The 15,714-nt window shown below is 38.3% G+C and overlaps 2 long non-coding RNA genes across 4 annotated transcripts; one reads left to right on the forward strand and one right to left on the reverse strand.

The window, feature by feature from the left end:
• Positions 1-3,551: 3,551 nt before the first annotated feature.
• On the forward strand, positions 3,552-4,201 carry LOC120432930. The gene is made up of 3 exons (XR_005608206.1): positions 3,552-3,738; positions 3,834-3,956; positions 4,047-4,201. It is a non-coding gene; the product is annotated as an uncharacterized LOC120432930 (long non-coding RNA).
• Positions 4,202-13,338: 9,137 nt separating this feature from the next.
• On the reverse strand, positions 13,339-15,530 carry LOC116313849. 3 transcript variants are annotated; one of them, XR_005608173.1, is made up of 6 exons: positions 15,222-15,530; positions 15,013-15,044; positions 14,827-14,902; positions 14,559-14,755; positions 13,808-14,022; positions 13,339-13,674 (listed from the first exon to the last, which is right to left on the reverse strand). It is a non-coding gene; the product is annotated as an uncharacterized LOC116313849 (long non-coding RNA). The 3 variants fall into 3 exon arrangements; XR_005608172.1 differs by having other exon boundaries at positions 14,827-15,044; XR_004198978.2 differs by lacking the exons at positions 14,827-14,902; positions 15,013-15,044.
• Positions 15,531-15,714: the final 184 nt, after the last annotated feature.

Consider the following 15,714-nt stretch of genomic DNA (forward strand, 5'->3'; position numbering starts at 1 on the left):
AGTTTAACGGTGTAAATACATTAAGAGTAACTTTCATCAACAGATTTCTGAACTGTTCACTGGTAAGTTTTTAAATAGTTTATAAATATTCAATCAAAAGAACTTAAAAAGCGTGTATTGATCAAAAACGTTTACTGATTAGACTTTTTTTTTTTTTTTTTTTTTTTTTTACACTTTTCACAGAAGCACTTACCATTTGAAGACACACAGACGACCCAGAGGGTGAAAAGAAAAATCCACCTTGCAGCGTGCATCTTCATCAGCATCTCGTTCAATAAAATCATGGTATAAAGTCTTTAGACATCACGGAACAAAACCACGAAGTTTGGGTTTGGACCGCCTCCTTGCTTCAGATTTCTTCCCTTTCACGTGGGACGCGGCAGCGCTGTGCTCCGATATGGCAAGCCATAACCCATTCTTTTCTAATGCTTGCGCCGCGCAATAGCGACCCAAGCGACCAATAGAAACGAAGCCTAGAACCGCGCTAAGTTCAACCACACAATGAACAAAAACATTTTGCGCGTACCCGAGGCTTAGAGTGGCATGGAAATCAGATAGGGTGGCAAAATCAGAGGCATTTCTTTACACATCCAGGTGTTACGTTCTGTGATATGTATTATATATGGTTAAATTACATTAAATGCTGCAAGTATACACATGTTTCATATATACATAGTCTGTAACTTTCTTATTGGCTTTAGCTCAAACAATTAAACACTACAGTTAAAAAAATGTGAATTTTCATTCTGTGTACTGTATAGCCTATGTAATAAACAAGCATGTAGCCCAATAAGTATAAAATTCAGAAGGCTACATGAGGTGGATTAGTTAAAAATACAAGTCTAACTGAAGTTTATCTTCTTATGTCATGGTTCTGGGTCAACTGACCCGGCTTTTTGAGTTTTGATTACTTTGTCTTAATGTTTTAGTTTTCTGTCATTTAGTATTGAGTTTAGTTCTGGTTATGCTTCTATGTTTAATTATATTTCTGTTTTTGCAGATATGTCACTCTCTGTTTCCTATCTGAGTCTGTCATGTCGCATGTGTTTGTTCCTTAGTCATGTCCATATCTTGTCTCCCTTTTCTGTTCCCCTCGTACTTCCGTGTTCTTCCCAACCCATCATGCTGCTCGCTCTCCCTTATTTTTATTTTTTGACACCTGAACCTTCATTATATTTAAAGAGTATAACAATCAACACCTGTGATGAAATCTGAAGTTCCCATTGTATATATTCAGTTATTGTGTCAGTTACTACTGAAAAGAAGAAATAAAGCAGTTTCAGATGCTTTGAGCTGAACCATTTTTATTTGGCGACGGGGGTGTAACATTATGCAATATGTCCAGTTTTACAAAAATTCCTCCTTATCTAAGTGAAGGAGATTTCATTTAAACTACTTCATAGATTTCACCCTGTTAAAAGCTTTCTTCAAAAATATAAGAGCGATATAGATACAGTTTTGCCCCTTTGATAAAATCGTCCCAGAGACCTGCTCGTTTTTATTTCTATCTTGTACCTTTACACAGATTTTATGTAAATCTGTGTAGCTTCATCTCTAACAGCAACTTGTCAAAATTTGTGCTTTTTTGATTTATTTTTTTAACCAAAACATGTTATTTGGTTATACTGACTTCCCTGAAAAAGACTGTAATGCTTTTTACCACATTAATCTGATTTTACTCCTCGCCAAATACCACATCCATAAATGTAAGTTCTCAAGCAAGAAACCACTTTCAGGAAAGAAATAGTACTCTATGTGACACACAATATGTTCCTGTCACAACAAGAAAGCTTTAAAAATCATTAATATTGGGAATATTTTAATGTCTTTATTTAATTTTTCAATCTCACTGTATTTATCACTTTTCTTTTTTCAAAACAAATACTTTATTGTTTCTCCCTTTAAATCTTTATCTCCATCTTATTTGATTGTACATACTCTTCCACTGTATTATAATTTTGCACAATTGCACAGTGTCTCCTTCATGTATTATGCTTGTTGTTGTTGTTCCTATTGAAATAAAGTTGGAGGAAATTTAAAAAAAAAAAAAAAAAAAAAAAAAAGATGTGCCGATTGCCAAATTGCCCAGCAGGTGTCACTGTGAAGATGGGTTTTACACTGTTTCAAAATCCCTATACAACAGGTGTTGTGTAAATGATTTGTTGGCCCATAACATGCAAGACATATGTCAAATGCATGAATGATAACAAGTCATCTTGAGCCACAAACAACATTCCAGTCACGAGCTGGAAGCTACAATCAGTTTTTGCCAAAGTAACTTCTGTATAACCTTTATCTATCAAGTTAAAAAGAGTCACTGAAAATAAAAATGTTTTCTTTGAGAAGGATCTGTCCGATATGGTAACTCCCTAGAAACTTCCGCTGAAGTCACGGAATCATGGTAGGATTAAAGTTGTTTCAAAATCTTTGGAAGAGATTGGCCGTCTTACAACAAGAATATTTAAATCCTATCACAACTTTTAAAAAAGGATTTGACAGTAATTCACTATTAAAATGACTAATGTGAAAACTGCTGTTCACAGTGGACAATGAACCTGGTCAGCCAAACAGAAAGCATTTGAAGCTTTCTGAAAATGTTGAAACAAATGAATGGTTTGAAACTCAAATGCATAGTAATAAAGAGATACTGCGCAAAATGGAAAAGTGGCTATTTGATGTCAAAAACCAGTACAAAGACTATGATAATCATGATGGTGATAACAATGAATGTTGTGATAATAAAATGATGATGTTGGACCAAATGACAGCATTTCCATTGTTGTTGGTAAAACATGTTTGTCAGCTTGTCGTTACGGTCGTGGGCCTTCGTAAGCATGCCTAAAAGTAGAAGCTGAAAGTGCTGCTCCTAAGGAAAAACATGAGCTGGAGCCTCAGGAGGATCAAATATGACCAAAAAAACAAAAAACAAAAAAACCCAGAATTGCTCCAATTGCACATTCTGATAATATAAATTCACACAAAGAAAATTAAAAATGTAAACCTCTTCCTAGCTTCAATCCAACTGACTTTGTTTCACAAAGTTTAAGACAGCAGTTTGATTATCCACCTACAGGAGTCAAAGTTGTAGTTTCAGTAAAAGTATATTCTAAAGATTCAAGGCCTTACTTTAGTTATCTTCCTACAAAACTAAAAAACTCTGCTTAAAAAACTGGCTTTAAACAAGCTGGATCTCATGCTCTGTATATCAAACCAAGTATGCTTCAAGGATTCATCCACACATCATGAGCAGGAGACCACAATGTACTTAAAGGATCCCAATCAGTATGCTGAAACGGTACAACTGAATGTTGATCAAAGCAATTTTAATGAGCATTACAGCTCTGTTATTGTAACAACAGTCTTCATTGCTGCACAGAGACATAGAAATCTTTGATGAAAACCTCTTGAGTACAGAACATTCATCAGAATATTTGAGTAGTGTTGAAGGAACGGCTGTAAGCAGTGTGGATTGTTTGTATTTCTTGCAGCAATATACCCGAAGACAGCTTAAGGAATTTCTCAAGAGTTGTCAACACATGCCAGCTGATAGTATTAGGAGTTGGTGGTATGTGTGTTGGTGTTTCTGGGGTTTGTTTTCCTTTTTCGGCACAGGTAGGCGGGGGGCGGTGTTTGACGGCATGCCGGCACACCTGCGGCGCATCGGACGTCATCAGTGGGAGCATTTAGGGAGCTGAGTGATGGACGTCTGATGTCGGATTATTGTCGTTCCCATAAGTGGTAACAGTGCTGTTGCAAGTCTAGCCTGTTGGTTCCGAGCACCTGAGCTACATGTTTTAAGATTCATCTCCTGTCTGCTTTTTTCCCTACACCAGCCTGTCTCGCCGCCTGCTCGCCTGCCTGTTTCTTTGTGCGCTGGCCCATTTTTTGGATCTGTGACAGAGACTTACCTGGCGCTGGCCTGCGATCGTTGTTACTCCTGTATTCTGGTGTTTCAAGTAAGCTCTCCAACTCTCTCCGTGTGTTTTAGTTTCATTCTCGATTCTCGCCGGGTATTCGTTAATTCTGTTTTTGTCCCTCATTCTCAGGTAGCTCTGGTTTGCGCATCTATCTGTCTGCGTACCTTGGCTCCGTTCCGTTCCCCCTCGGCTCTGTTTATTTGCACATTTATTTGGTTATTGTATATAGCCCTGTCCCCTTGTAAATATTTCCTGATCACGGTTAATAAATCTGCTTCACCGCTGTTCTGCGCCTGTGTGTGTTTCTGCCACTGAATCCATCTGTTTAAATGAACCTAACAGATAGAGGATATCAAAGAGCGAAGATGCTTTTAGAATATTTTGGAAATGAGCATAAAAAGCCACTGCAAATATGAGGAAAGCACGTGATTGGCTGACAATTGAGCCTGAACATATTAAAGTCTTGCAGGCTTTTGTCTCGTTTCTACGTGCATGCTGTGATGCCATTGGTTTTCTTTCAGAAATGAATATGCCATCCAATATGAATGCCATAATCTTAAAGTTACCTGATATGTTAAGGGAGAGTTAGAGAGAAACTGCTTATGAGTTAAAGAAAAAATATAATCACCAAACTGGTTTCAATGATATTGTTCATTTCATTCAAAGACAAGTGTGCATTTGTCATGGAGACCTATTTACAGGCAAGACTCTGAGCTCTAAGTGAATAAGGTGCTTTATTTACAGAGAATAAGACTGAAACACAGTTTCAAAAAGGTCTGAACAACCGGAAGGGCCAGTCTCCTCAAAACTTAATTCAGACAATGACAATCTTCTCCCAGAAATCACACCCACATCAGTTCACCACTGGATGTCTTTTAAATTCCCAATCCGGCACACAGGGACAAACTGGTTTTACTCACAAATCTTCTACTTCACAACCAATGTTCCCTCAAATATTTCATGTGTCTGAGCGAACACACAAACTCCCTGAGCGGTCCCTTGGACCACTGTGAGCGACATCAGACGTGTGCACTGCGGTCACGCCAGCATCGAATCCATCCAAGTTACATGGTTTATTAAAATAATAAAATTACAGCATTTACATGTACGTTAGACTACTTTTAATTAACTGCTTTAGCCCATTTACAATGAAAATGTAAAAAATCTTGTTCATGACCTGTGTAGTATGTTAACACTATTGGAAGTAAAAATAACTTGAACTCCAATTTTGAAAACACAACTTTCTTTCTTTTTTCTTTCTTTTTTTTTTTTTTTATAAACATTTCAAACTATTTACAGAACAATCAGCTGTTCTGCATCAAATCTGATGCCACACAAATTATTTGTGCCACTCCAAAAAATAATTTCTGTCCACTATGAGATAAAGGAGAACAACAGCCTGATACCTGCAGGCCTGACAACAGGAGATGTATCACTCCTGTAACACCTGTAACATTCAGCAGCCGCCTCATTGTTCTGACACACACAACAAAACTACACTACACACTAACTACACAAGATTTGCGCTAAACGTCTCAAATCTCTCACATCTCAGAACACCGCCGTCACTCCTAAAACTTCCCCCCGTTTCTTAACAACTAGATGCCACGTTGCCATATCATTTTTTGATTGGTCGACACGGTACTTTTTTCGACCAATAGGAAAGGGTGGGGGGTTTTTGGTTTTGTTTTTGCTCACAGGCGGAGAGTGCTTTCGAGCGTTTCAATTTGTTGTGCGATTTGTTTTTGTGGTTTGCACTTCAGGGCCACCGTAGTTTTCCTTATAAAAAAAACGCCGTTTTTACCGTTTCTTCCCGCAGTAATTATAAATAACGATAGTATTCAGGAAGAAACCCAAACATTGCATATTTTTATCATAACTCTGGTTTTACGTGTCCCATCAATACAATTTAAAAACTGGTATAAAGTCCACACTTTTTCCGTCAGTTGTTCCGTCTGTCCTGCTCACATCTCCAAAGGTTGTACACGTTGTCATTAATGTGGCTTCACTCCACATCAGCCACGCTGCTTTGCTAGCTAAAACTCCGGTGTCGGCACATAAGGACGCGGTCATAGCCTGTCAACCACGTTGATTAGCTGCGTATATACGAATGTGAATCGCATTATTGGCTGGACTATAGGATAAGGTGGCATCGTTCTAATCCCATACAGGAGCAGCCAGTCACTTACTGACTAACACTGCAAAACAGAATTGTTAAAGTTTTAATTTTAATTTCAATTCAGGTTAGATTTTTTTTGTGCGCAACGCAGATTTTCTGTGCGCAGAGACCGTGGCAGCAGTGCGCAACGTGCGCAGCTTAGAGGGAACATTGTTCACAACTTCCATGGAAGCGATGACCCTTAGTGACTGCTGTTAGGGTAATGATCCCACGCATTCACTGCTGCTTCCTTATGAAGCTGCCCAACGAGATCATCAATGTAGGTGTCTGGTTGCCATTAGGTGTGTGCATCAGAAGGCATGAAACTCCTTTGCTACTTCTGTGGGTATTCTTGATTCTAGAGCTGCAACTGAAATAAAAAAGAGATATTTGCCTGAGAAGTGAATTAAAATATCTTCTATACTATGTGAAGACGACTATAAATTGGAGGCCACCCCCCCCCCAAAAGGTTTGCAGATAGCCACTTCATTTCTGGACTGGCAGTAGCTGCACTTAACAGCAACACTTATAAGGAATTGTCTGAAGTGTAGGATGCCAATGACTCATGATAACATCCCACAACAGGAAGAATTACGTGCTTGGCCACACTTAAACTCTGTGGAAATTCCGGCGCTGAGGTGGAGCTGATAATTAGAGCAAATAATTCAAAGGTAATGGAACCAAAGAGGTGGCACGTAACAAGAGTGAAGGCCCTCATGGTATTAAAACCTTTTTGGGCTGAGTTGTTCATGGACCGCTAAAAGAAGGCTATGAATGGGGGGAGCAGTGACCCCACCGTTAGTTAACTGAATCTCCATTGATCACAGAGGGAAAATCGACAGAGAAAAAACCTGAAATGTCCACTGAAGATCTTGATTTATAAAAAACATGAATAATTCAGCTGAGCTTATGAGAACTAAGAACAAAAAAACAACTCAAAACTCTCCTTTTTAAAATTGATTTTGGTTAATTATTGCCTGTTTTATATTGTCTGTTTTACCTTTTATGAATTGTTATCTTATGTGCGGCACTTTTTGATTCTGTTTAGAAAGGTGCTACATAAATAAAATTGTATTTATTATTTATTTAAAACTTTACACCCATGGCTGGAGTGGTAATCTGGCATACTTTCTAGAATAAGTCAATATACTTATGCGGGCTACAAGTCAGCTTCTGGGCCGCTGCCCACTGGCCCTACAAACACTGACAGCAGCCTATTGCTTAATTTTCATTACTGACACTGGATTTCCCAATCTAATCTCTTAAAACAATCAGCCCTTCCCCTTCCCTGCATGCCTATGCACACTGGGAACAAAAGCGAAACAAGAGAGACCTAAAAAGCTGACAGAGAAAAAGAAATAGTAACTAGAAGTCGAGGCAAAATGTGTCAAATTAAGTCACATGTTAGCAGCTGCACCTTTAACAGAGGGTTTCTTACAGCAACAACTAGTAAGAAGCCCTCTCGGTCACAGACGGTGGTTGTTGCTTGCACTAATGCCTCAGGGCCAAGAGAATGGAAACCACGGTCCTCATTATGGTAAAATACTGTGTATGAATAAAAACTGGTGGTTTGCACGAAGCTGCTGAAACTCACACACAGAAACATCACCTGCAACTTTAATGTACCCAGCTGACTTATACAGTTCTCACTTTTTTCTAAATATTGCATAGTAATAAGAGTGCAATGAGAAAAGGGAGAGAGACATATTATAATTCAACACGGTTAAAAGCAGCAGCTAAGGAATGTCTCAATTTAAACTCTTCCGGTATATGTCTGCTTCCCCTACAAATTAAGAAACTGACAGATGGTTTGCAAATAGGTGTGTACAAAACTTCTTTTCCTTTTTTGAACACTGAACTGAGCAGCTGAACTTATTGATCTTGACAGAACCCAGTAAACTTGCTTCTGGATAATCAGTTGCAAAAAAAACATGCATATTGAGTAAAAAATCATGTGTCAAGTAAAATTAATATGTTTGAAATAAATATAACTTGCACATTTCTTTTCTTTGTTAGTTTTATTTGGTGGTTGATGTCACTTGCTATATTTTAGTAAACAACAGATAAGCAAACCTTCTCTTTTAGAAGCCAATGCAATTTACACGTGGATGCACACACTGCATAAATTTCAGGTTTCAGAGTAGAGAGTTTAAATTAGAACCATAAGCCACAGTGGGTTGTGAAAGGGAAGTGTCAAAAAAAAAAAAAAAAAAATCAGCATATATGCATACATTGCTGTGAAGAAGTGGTTTTCCCTCTTCTTGATTTCTTTTTCTTTTTGCATGTTTGTCAGACTGTTTCAGATCAACAAACACTTCAATATCACACAAAGGTAACCCGAGTAAGTATAAAATGCAGTCTTTAAATGATGATTTCATTTATTAAAGGAATAAAAATGATCCAAGCCTAACTGGCCCTGTGTGAAAAAAGTAATTGCTCCCTAAACCTAATAACTGGTTGTGCGGCAGCAGCAAAACTCTCAAAGCAAACAGTTGTGATAAGGAGCAATATCTCTTATTGTTGAATCATGACCTCTGACATTAACTGAGACAAGTGAGGCCTGCAGTTCATGAGATGATGTTCTGTTTTCTTTTTCACCTCCTAGATGAGGTCAATGCGATCATGGAGTCTTCTTGTTAGGCGGTCACTCCTGGGAAGGTTCACCACTTTTCCAAGTTTTCTCCGTGTGTGGATAATGGCTTTCACTGTGGTTCTCTGGAATCCTGAAGCTTTAAAAATGGCTTTGCAACCTTAGATGTCATTAATTGCAGTTAGTTCATGAATAATTTATAGAATTTTGTATTTTTGTAACTTTTCAATCTTTTCATTTTTGCTCTTCTTCATCCTTCTTCTCTTTTCCCTCTTCTGAGGATTAATTATAAAAGGAAGATTCTGTGGCTTCTCACCTGTCTTCCCCTGTATATAAACAATACATTTTATTTTAGATTTCACATTTATTATTCCAGTAGTCTGACATTTATTGTTTTATTGGTTTGTGTTAAAGGTGCTTTTAGCATCATGCTGTAGGACAACAGATCCTATTTATTTAGGAATCATTAGCTAATTGATTACTGTTTGAAACAACTTTTTTTTTTTTTAACTAAAAAATAGGTTAATTCAAAAAAACAAAAATAACAAAACATTTTCTCTGTGATACAAATTCTACAGGACTGTAAACATGGGATATCTTGTAGTTTGGCAGTTTAATGATTTTTTGTCTGGTACAATGGTTCTGTGACCAATCCACCCTCCAAAACAATCACTTGATAACCCAGTCAGACACAGCAAATTCTCACCTTTGCATTTTTGGTAGCTGAAGTAGCCACCAACACCCACCACAAATAGAGCAGTCACACCAGCGCAGATGTAATTCACCAGCCACGGGATTCTTTGTGTACCTGCATGAAGAGCAGTGGTTTTACTAGATATGTATCAGAGTACATTATTGTAATAGATTATTGATTTGTCCTTTTGCCTGTCAGGCTTTGAGATTTGTTATTCAAAATGAAGAAACTCTACAGCTCAATATTAAATTAATTTAAAATCTACAAGTAAAAATCCACTTACCTATCTCATACAGCACCACTTGAACACATTTCCCCCCCTGTATACAGTGATAAAATCCTACGTCAGCCTTTTCAAGAGCATCAATTCTGATAGAGTAGTTCCCCTCTGAGCCCTGGTTTGGAAAGGCTTTCACTCGGCCATTTCTGGGGTCCAGGAATGTAACGTGCCCTTCAGATGACAGATTGAGCAATTGCCCTGAGCCATTGTAGTTCCATGTCACTGTTTTGAGGCCGCTTTTTTGAATGTTGCATGGTAGAAGCAAAGATGACCCAACTAGAGCCCCTAGTCTGTACTCTTCAACGATTCCTCCTAAATGCTCACAGGATTCTTCATCATAAAGGGAAAAATGAAACAAAAGAGAAAGTTTAGGTAACTCATCTCATGGTCAGATGATCAAAGAGCCAACAGAAGAACATCTTACTCCTCCATACAGCAGGTATTCAGAGCTCATGATGTGTTATTTTAAAGGTATTTTAAAGACACAAGCACTATATTTTACAAGAAAGATCTCTGGTTATGTTTCAGTAAAACATGATTGTCTTTTATCAGTTGGATGTTTGTAGTGAAACATGAGGACATAGCATGCATAGTATACTTTTGCATACTATGTTCACACTTCCTTTAATAAATACAATTATAAATAATAAATGCAAAAATAATCAACCTCATGAATGTTAGTTGATTAGTTTAATTAATATATAATAAGTCTAATTAAAAATATTTTTCTGAACTATCCACTGGGTCAGCAGTCCAAATATTCAGCCAAAATATTTCAATCCACATTTTGTTTTTATTTTTTTTAATTAATTAGACTATCTTCATACTTTTTAGACTTCCACAGAATCACTTACCAATTGAAAACGCACAGTTGAAGCACAGACAGAAAACCAAAGTCCACCCAGCTGCTTGCATCTTTATCAGCGTCTAGTACAATGTGAGCAGCACCCTGGTGATGGTGTACTAATCTGTTTGAGCATCACGGTACAACACGCAAGACCAGGTTCTATTTAAAGGGTCCATCCGGAAGTATATTTGGCACTGACAAAACAAACGGGTGGGTGGGCCTAATTCGAACATAACTTTCAAAATAAAGGTATTTTTTCCTTGGTGCAGTGTGAGCAGAAAAAACAGCCAAACAGAGACGTTGTTATGCAGTGTAGCCTTTAGTGGGCGATTTTTAACTCTTTTTTTTTTTTTTAACTTAACTTTCTCTTGTGTATCCTGTTATGATCTCATTATGCATCATATCCAAGCTTGCTTTTGCAAAACAGAAAGCAGAAGAAACACATTAATCAGTAAATTACTTTTTGCTAGCAGGACAGAAAAGACCATCAGTTTGTCATTTTGTTCAGTGTGCGATGTGTGGTGTTAAATTTAAGTTGAGGGAGATCTTAACAATTAGTGTTATCAGAATAATCTACACCAGTGTCTGCATTATGGACGGGCTCCAGGGGTCCAGGCTGTCCAAAAAGGTCACTATTCCCCCTCAGCTGAATTCTACTGACCTACTTTTACAGTTATAAGTAAAATTAAGTAGATTTGGTAATAAAATGTGTTTTTATTTATGCATTTTTTAGGTGTGCTGAATCTAATGTCCCCCTGTTAAAGCTAATTGCCCATCCAGTCCATCTGCTCTGGCGCTGACCCTGCACAATACAATTAAAAGTATAGTTTAAAATAACACATCATCATTCTGCATGATATGGCTGATTAATGAGTCTGTATCAACGGTATCAAACCAACATAATTTTTTAAAAGTTATTTCGAAGTTGTTGTTTTTTTCCCCCTAGTGTTTTGTTTTGTGTTGGTTTGCGCTTCATTTTTTTTTTTTTTGTGCTATGTGAAGTATGGAGTTTGGGTTCTTGCTTTATTTGAGTTCTGGTTACCATTTGAGTGCTTGTAAATAAGACTGTCTCATCTTAAACCCTTAAATTCGTAATTTTGAAGCTCTTGAGTGTAGTTTGTTCAGTCTTACTCCATCTCTGATCTTTTCTTTGTCTAAGTGTTCGTGTAAGTGCAAATATACTGGGATCCACGTTTAGATGATTTTTGAGGTCGAGTCCTGTTGTACTTTGACAGATGTTGTCTCTGGTGTCTTGCTGTGACTTTTACTTCCTGCCCCCCCCTCAGTCTCACTCTCACTCTCTCTCTATGAGCCGCACTTTGTCCATTATCAAAAAAATGCTTGTTTGTTTAAACCCGTGCACAAATGTGAAGATTCAGAATTTTAATTGAATTTGAATGGATATTTTCAAATTGTACTTTTTCGTTTGGTTCCACGTGATATCAGCTGTTAGCGGATGCAGTTCATTAGAGATCGATTCTGATACAATCTGAATGAGTCAAACAGATTTACAGAACAAAAGCTGACACTGTTTTGTAGTTGCATAAACAGCCTTTTGTTTGCAGCAGATCCATATTTGTTTCAATCAGACACTGAAAATGTTAATGTGCTAGCTGACATAGGGCGACATCTGCTGGTCTTTTATCGTAACTACTCGTAACAACAACACTGCTATTCACACAACATCTGCTCCTTGCGTGCATCTTAGCAGACAACCTGTTGACCACAGCTGGACTGACCATCGGGCATACAGAGCATTTGCCCGGGCCGATGGTGATTTTTCGTTTTTATGGGCCGATGTTTTTTTGTTTTTTTGTTTGTTTGTTTGTTTGTTTTGTTTGTAAAGGTATAAACAATGAAAGGTGGTGGATTGGCCAATTGGTCATGATCGACTCTGGGCTGGACCAATTATAGCCGAGGAGGTCGGATGCATCCTCCCCTTGGTTGGGCAACGGCTCTGAAAGCAATCTTATCACAGACAAACAGAAGAAAATGGTATTGAGGTGAAAAGGAACGCTATTTCTCCCGTACTTCAGCTAGAATGAAAAAAGACACAAAGCTGGAGTTATTCTGTGTCTTTACGCTGAGCAGCTGCCTCTGCTCGCCGTCTCCCCCTCCTATTGCTACTTCAATCATGAAACTGAGCTTTTCTGTCGCAAGTCCCGCTTTCTTGCTTGTTTATCGCCCACTTTGCGCCAGAAAGAGGAAACCAGCGGTTGTCGCGCTAAACAACAGCAGCACGTTTAAGCTTGATAAGCTGTTGTTAGAAATCATTTAATATTACTTTCTATCAGCTGATGTTTGCTGGAGCCACAGCCGTACAAGCTGCTGGTCATATCGGTTTGGATATCTGGTGAGAGGGAAACATGAAGATGAAACCGGGAGATGTCCTTACTGAATCAGAGCTGAACAGGTGATGAAGAAACAGGTTTACCTTTTAGGTAAGGAATGAGTTGAAGGGAAGTTATGAACCGTTTCTGACAGAAGCTGATAGCTGGTAACTGTACAGGGGCGAGTCTAACAAAGTTTTGCCTTAGGTCACGTAGGGCAGGGAAAGGGGGGCACAACGAAATACTTCTTTCTTATTCTCATTTAAAATGTCTAGCTTTTAATAAATCATTATCAGAATCTTACAATCAAAGTGGTCATCTGATGCAAAATGTATAGAAATCATACATATATGCCAACAAGACAGCGTACATCACTGTCACAAAAGCGTTTGTGTTCATTTAAAGGCTTTATGGGTTTTCCTATAATACCTGGTGGGCTGGTTTTTAGTCAAAATGCCCGGGCTGATTTTTTGTCCCAGTCCAGCCCTGCTGCTGACACAAAGAACCCAAAGTGACAGTAAAGCTGTACAGTGATTGGAGAAGAATTAAATATGTGATTAAATATTATAAGGAAAACGTCTTTTGGGAGGTACAATTTAATATTCATTACAAACTGTACAGTCCTTGGTTGATTTGATTGTCATATAGTGATCCAGGAGGTCTTCCTGATTTATGCACTCCCCCAAAACAAAGAAAAACAATCTTTTGTTTACAGTGTTACATGTTAACGTGTGAGATCAGTGTTATTTTTAGATTTATAAGACAAAAGATGAACGGTCTAAAAGTCGATTTCCAACTACTGCAAGGCTGCAGGCACTCTGGCCCCTTACAGATCTCTACATTGCAGTGGAAATACACCTGTAGAAGAAAAAGAAGAACTGTAGCAAAGCTTAAAATGATAAAATGATACAAATCCTCTCCAATTTCTCTTTAACATACTAGGTTTTCGGCTGTTGGGGATTTCACAAAAGAGAAAAGTCTAACCACAAACCAGTTGTAAATGGAGGATCATCCTAGTTCTGTAGGCTACTGGAAACTTGCAGCATAACTGTTTTGTGGCTGTCACCAGCAGCAGTTTCCATCTTTGTGGGCCATCTGAGTCCTCAGTCAGTGTAGCCCAGCTGTCCTCCAGCAGCAGAACCAAGTCCCTGTTCTCATGTTTGACTGCAAACAGTTCCACATACACGGGCTGGCCACGCTCAGCTACTATTGGATGGTAAAAATGGGAATAGAAACACCTATATGAGTAATCTGCAGATAAACATATCCGAGTGAGACCCACCACATTTTAATCACATTAAAAAATACAAAAAAAAAATTTTTTAAAACAAAAATAGGAATGAAACAACTTCTAAAAATAAATAAGCACTTTGACTTTTGGCAATCCTCAGTTCAGTTCTTATTCATAAGTTTTAGTGGGTGCTCTGACTTTTTTTGTTGAATCATGATGCCTTGTTGAATCATTTGAGTTAGTGCAAAGCTGCACTGCACAGTGAGACAAAAGGAAAAGGAAACTAGAATGAGTGACAACTATCTTAAAAAAAAAAGTGTGAAGTGTGTCATTGTCTTCTTACTGGAAAGGAGGGTCATGAATTATGAAGCCTTTCTGGATGTTTCACTTCAGTGTGGATCCAATAGGTAATATTGCAATCTGACCCACCACTGTGCAATATTTAATTTACATGCAATAACTCACACTGTAAATATATAACATTATTTATATTCTAAAGGCTGATGGTTACCATAGACCGAGTGCCACAGTCACTGAACAGAAAGTTGAAAGTGATGCCATCAGCTGATCTTTTCTTGGGTTTACAGTTGGGATTTTGGCCAGAAGGGATCCAGACTGTATCCAGATTCAGGGGGGGCATTGTTGCATGCTTGTGTATGGTAATGTTGAAGCCATCTTTGCTGCAGAGAAACTGCTTTGATGATGCTTCTGTGGAAAACATGTTTGAATTATTTGATAAACAGAAAGCTAAAATATATTGTGATATTTATGTGCATTACCTTTCATTCCTTTCACAGATTAGAGGCAAAGACTCAGCACTTTTCTGACTCAACTCAGCCACTGCCCGGCACATGCCTCAATGATAATTGTTAGATTTGTGGTATATTTATGTTCAGTTAAAGAAAAGTTTGGAAAATAGAAGTCCTTTTGCTATTATAGAAGAATATACAATGGGTTTATCTTACTCGTCTTCTCACAAAACATCCCCAGGACGCAACTGTTAAGATAAACAAGCTGTCATTTTCTTGCAGGAAGTAGTGGCACTGCTTGCTTTAGCAGTGACTTGGTAATATCCGCTGTGGTCATCTGAGTGCAAATCGATAGAAATAGAAGCACAGACACAACAGATATTTCAAAGCTCCACGCACTTTGAAAGCTACAGCATCTGACTTACCATAAACGTACATGGCCATCAAAAAGATCTGTGAATTTGATCTTTGATATATAGAGAGACATGAACTCCTCACAGCAAATCAAGGTGGCGTTTTTGATTTTCACAGTGTCCCGAAATAGTTTTGAAACAGCCAGGGTTTCACATTTCAGAATAAGCAGTGAAAAGAAAGTAAATGTCACCAGAATAAAGTTGGTCTTCACTCGTGGTTGCTGAGACTGAGTGCGCGGGCGCAGCTGGTTGTTGTTAGCTTTAATTTGCACCTCTCCCACCAGGAGGGTAAAAGCAACCCAGCAGATCAGAAAGTGATCTGCAAACTGATGCAGACAGTTGACAGTGGAGTGTCTGTGCCCACACAACATGAGCATTGCGCGGTCATCCTCTGGTGTTATCAGTTTTTTTCGAGATGGGTTTCCCCCCAACTTGTTAAAGTTACAGTCACTGCGTGAGTGTGTGTGTGGGGGCAGGGGATTTTTTTTCTAAGAAAAACATCTTG

This window comes from Oreochromis aureus, linkage group 14 (genome assembly GCF_013358895.1).
Source record: "Oreochromis aureus strain Israel breed Guangdong linkage group 14, ZZ_aureus, whole genome shotgun sequence".
Lineage (NCBI taxonomy): Eukaryota > Metazoa > Chordata > Actinopteri > Cichliformes > Cichlidae > Oreochromis > Oreochromis aureus.